Raw genomic sequence first — 5,643 nt, 5'->3', positions numbered from 1 at the left:
AAAAGAGTTGGTAAAAAACGATATTTATGTTTTTCTTATTTTCTCTTAGTTTTATGGAATATTACTTTTCTTCAATTCCTATTGTTAAATTTAACTGAGGAAAACATGTGCAATTACAGAGTTTTAAATGTAACATTCATTTACCACGGCAACTTTATTTTAATTTTTTTAATTTTGCCAAGCATAGTTTTTCTGTTACTACAGTAAAAATGGTAACGTTTATTGAAGGTCTTAAAAGGGAAAAATTAAACAAAGTGTAAAACGGTATCACTTTTCTTCTGAAAAAAAAAGGCACTCGAACTTATAACTCTCACACAAAAGTTTTTTTTTTGTTTTTTTTTGGCGCGCGCGCGCGTGTGATGCGGTGATGGTGTGGTTGTGGAAATCCCAGAAAATAACCACATACCGGTAGAGGAAAAATGTTTTTTCATTCTTTCCATTACAGTTTTTAAAAACAATGACCACATTTTATATCACTACAACTATTTTATGGTTAAAATTGGCAAGCGATTTAAATATCTCATTTACCCCTTTTAGAGTGTCAATATGTTTTTTTAAATAGATGTTACAGTGTCAGTTTTTTAAAACTATTTTTTCGGTATCATTTAGTGCGTAAAAAGGGCGAATAATGTTTTTTTTTTTTTTTTAATGTTTATTTTCATTTTGATTAGTAATTTTTTGTAATTAATAGTATTTTGTATTTGTTTGTTCATTTTTGTTTATATTTGTATTATTATTTTTTATTACCATCACTGGAACGGCGTCACTTTATTTTTTATTTTATTTGTATTATTTATAATCGTGCCAGTAAAGTACCCTATTGTAAGAAATGTGTGCTATATATCGGTCACTCCCTCATTCGTTTTCGTTCCTAATTTTACGAAGTTATTCCCAGAACAGCTTTATAATTATTTTCAATGTATATGAGGTTTGCTCCAACAACAAACCCCGAAAAAAAAACCCTCGCATCTTACAGAGCAATTATTACAGATCTAATCACATGCGATCTAATTCGTCTGTCATTTTATGACAAAATAAAATGATTTAAAAAGGTGGTTGATGCTCGAAAGTTTGCACTTATACTTTAGAGGCGCTAGTACTGTAATGTGAGGAGCAGTGTAGACGCGTTTTCCAACAAGGCGACGCAGTATTTCATCAACTGAGACTTGTGGTGGAATGCATGCGCACTTGCATTCGATATTTAAACCATACATGATTGGAGCCCTGACAGCTACACATACATTTGATACCCGTATCCCAGTATTATATAAAGTCCTTTAGGTGTTCGCTGTTGCTGTACAAAAAAATGTATTTTTCAGAACAGTGAATAAATTTAACAACAGATATTAATAGACGAGAAACATATAATTGAATACATTTATACAGAGAGAGAAAAACATATAACTTTTGCGTTGTGGACAGTTTGGATTTACAGTTACTTCCTTCGAGTATCCTCACTCACAGCCCTTAGCGGGTCAGATGTGAATACCATCTGTCCAAGTGCATCATGGGTGTATTACAAAGGCCGCTGGACTCGCACACACAACACTGACAACTACCCTGACTCCACTTTTCAGGCGTTTCGCGAATATAAATGCATAAAAAAAAAATTATGGTTTTAGTCACTTGAGGAATTAAACAATCAAAATCACTGGTTACGCAATTTAATGATAAATAATTTAAAGAAGCTACAGATCCCAGGAGACAGTAAACTCGATTGGAGAATATTGGGTTGAGGGTGTCTTGTTTGGGTGGGGGTGACACGACACACACACACCACACACACACACCCACACACACACCACACACACACACAACCACACAAGGACACACTCAGCATTTTGAGAATTACATTGTTGCACATTACTCCAAGATGGCTTCGAGACTATAGAATAACGGACAGGAGGACAAAATCCATGGGGCAACATCTTCATTCACCATACTACGTGGACGCTGAGGAAACGACCACCGACAGAGAACTGATGTGAAAACTACATATGGAGCTTAATGCTGTTTCATTTATTGCCAAACCATCCACAACAGTCTGCAGAAAATTTACATTCCATAGAGTAGTAGTGACGTGTGTGTCTTTATATATTCCAAACTGCCCCATGCTTAAAGAATGCATCATGTGATGAATGTGGTTAGTGTCCTAAGAGGACACTGCCAGGTACGGAAAGCATGAGAGTCATAAAATTTGTCCCATTTGTGTCCATTGTGTGAGATAACCTGTTTTGGGCACGTGCCTAGAATGTTGTTAGTCCCCTTTAATTCTCGCCCCCCTACTTTTTTTAATTTTTAAGGCAGATAGTCTCAATGTTGTGTAGCTAGATCGTACCCTGACCCGCATCGTGCACAGAGGTACCCGTGGCTTTGCCCCCTTTTGTGTCCAAACCCCATCATGCACTTTATAGTGATGGTCTCATTTCCACTCTGAACCCACACCACCGATCTGCCAGCGTGTGTTTAGATAGCGGAAAGAAGAAGGTCGTAGTAAGGATTTTGTGGGGTTGAATGAGACTTGGTGACCTACTCAAGTCACTTTGTCTCATCTTTTATGCAGTTTTGTTTTCAAATGTAGATACAACTCAACTCCAAGATGTGGATGTAAACTCAATAAGTGAAATCATAATACAGTATGTTGACCATAAAGACTACAAAAATGTTTAAAGATCTATTAATCCATTCCTATTTTCCTTTCTCAGGGAAGCTTAGGAAAAGTGCATGATTTCTTTCACATTTTACCAACTCAGTATCAATCACTATATGCTTGACGAATATTTGACTGTATTGGAATTTTAACATCACTTGTGCATTAAAAAAAAACATGTGCTTGAAATATTTTCTAGTTTTAGGCAGACAGCATTTTCTGAGCCCTTATCATCAAAAAAATACATGGTTAGATCAGTTATCACAGATGGTTGTTAGTGGTTCTTAAGCTACATATAAGCTAGAAATATGTTTTTATTTTTCATATGTAAAAATTCTGGCCATATTGAATAAGCTGCACCTATTTAATAATATTGACTATTACATATTTATAATACCATATAATCTAAATTACTAAGTATGCTCAACTATAGGTCCAAACTGTTTAAAGTTTAATTACTAGTATTTAAATTCTGTAATGTTATATGAAAAATTAAAGTCTTGGTAGATCATTATGGCATTTTAAGACTTTAAGTGTTTTTTTTTTTTCTTCTTTCTCCCTGTAGCGTTGAGACCATTTTGGTAGGTGCTTCAACTTTGCTATATCCCATCAATAAGTCACTGTAAACAGCCTCTGCTGCAACACTTTTAATTAATGTTCTGATTCTGTCATGACATTCATTTTGCCCTTTGCTAATTGGTCTTTTTTTCAGAGACAGAATTTGAGGAAGGACGCAGTTTGCTTTCATTTAAAGTAATTGCATGACTCTGGTGAAAAAAATATGGTGGTGTAAGATTTGCTTTAGAAGTTCAGAATGAGGAGTTAAGACACCCTGTGTAATTTTTCCCCAAACCATAAATGGAGGACCACCCTATTTCCTTATTATATCTTCCGCAACCTTATGCACAATGACTCAGAGCTGAGAATCATATAATGAATAAATTATTGTACTGAAACCATTAATCACCTGATGTGTTTCTTAAACATGCATGTCTGTGAGTTTGAAATAACAGTTTGGACTATTCAAAATATCACTAAGGTGTAAAGAGAGGATACAGAAAAGAACGTTGCATATTGAGATAGACTTTAAAACCTTGTCTTGTTTGGACAACTGTTGTTCTATATGACATTATGTTCATATTATCTTCTGTAACTAGGCTAACGTAGTACCTGGGGGAATTTCAGGAGCCAGCAAAGTACCCTGCTGACTTAGCCTTAACTAGGTTAACACTTGCGTGCAGAGAGAGAGCACACTGTCAAGAAGTCCACATGTGAGAGCATGTTAAATATGGCTACTCTATAGGCACACCTTTTTCTATCAGTGATTCCAGATTGGTTAGTTAACAGAGCAGGCGGCAGCAGGGTTTACCTGGAAATCCCACTTCTATCAACCCAAAGAGCTCAACTCAGCATTTACAGTTACAACACTTGCAGACATTTTATCATCATGTTTGTGTGTGTCTTAATTTTGGCGATCACATGGATTGTCAACAGAAAAATACAAATAGGGACACCTGCTGCTTTGAACACACTAGAGTTGTCTGTAGATCTGGAGTCCTGTGTTGTTGGGTGTGTGTGTGTGTGTGGTGCATGCCTGCATGAGTTCTCTGGGTTTCTTCTTTCCCTTTCTGAGAGAGACCTGCACCCAAACCCAAACAGATGGAAGACTTTTCTTTTAGATGCTCATCATATCAGATCACCGAAAATGTAATGGTTTTTACAAACAGTAACAGTCCCAAAATATCTTTTGATATTTGACACTCTCCGCCTGTAATTGTATAACCCTTGTGCTGTGCTGAAAATCCTTTACACCCCTAATTTGGGGTTCCCTGTCCAAAAGTGACTGGCCTTTTTTAAAATTGTTTGTAAATAAATCGTTATGCTATATTATCGCAAATCTTGTTTTTCTTTAATTTAACACAGAGGTGAAAAAAAAAAAAAAATTCATTTGTGGATAAATTTGGCAGTGTTGATTCAAAAACTATTGTGCTAATTAAAAAGAAAACAAAGAAAATAAAAGTACAAAAAATTTTTTAGTAATTTTGGCAATGTTCCCAAAAGAAAACAAGTCTGAAGAAAAAGAAGACTTAATCAATTTTTGGTAATAATATAGCATAACGAGACATTTACATAAGTATTAATTTTTTTGTAGGTTGGTCATTTTTGATACCAGGGAACACCAGAAGTCTAAAAAAGATGGGTTCGAGTATAAAAAGTATAAAAATTTGGGTTAAAGATTATTATTATTTCTTTCTTTCTTTCTTTCTTTTTTGTGGAAGTTGTTATATCCTCTGTGAGAAAAATCTGAGTTTTAGTCCAATGCTATAATATTAACTAGCATTTTTGGGAAAAAGAAAATCAAAATGACTGAAACACAACATGAGGGTTAAGCACATTAGATTTATTAGATTATTGCAGTGTGGCTTTGAGCAAGCACACACAACTGTAGTTTACTTCATTTACTAATTGTAATTTAATCTAAATTGAATGTTAACAAAGTAGTTCTGGGGTTTATTTTATTAATAGCCTTTTCAATCTGTCATTGCAACACTTACAAGACATCCGGATACAGTGTGAGCAACGTTTCAGTGAGGTGGTGAGGTAAGGGTTAACTGTGCCAGCAATGAGGGCTTCTGCTGTGGTGTTCCTCATGGTTTTCCTCTCGATCGATGGGCTCTGCGACAGGCCTTGGCATCTGGCGCCAGTCTAGGTGGCCTGAGAGGATCTCTACTGGATGAGTAAGGGAGAGATAGACATATCTGGGCACAGGAGAAAAAAATACTTTGTCACACAGAGAAAGTGATGAAAAACCACTAAAAGAGGACAGCACAAAAAGAAAGAACGATTGAGAGAATGGAGAGGTATATATAGAAAAGGGCCACATAGGCTGAAAGAAAATCTTTTCTGTACTTGCCAAACAGAAAGAGATACTGGAGCTATTTTGAGAGCTGCTTTTTAACTAGTTTAACCACCCAGACTACTTTTCGTCGCTG

Source organism: Cyprinus carpio, chromosome A18, assembly GCF_018340385.1.
Source record: "Cyprinus carpio isolate SPL01 chromosome A18, ASM1834038v1, whole genome shotgun sequence".
NCBI lineage: Eukaryota > Metazoa > Chordata > Actinopteri > Cypriniformes > Cyprinidae > Cyprinus > Cyprinus carpio.
This window is presented reverse-complemented; position numbering follows the sequence as displayed.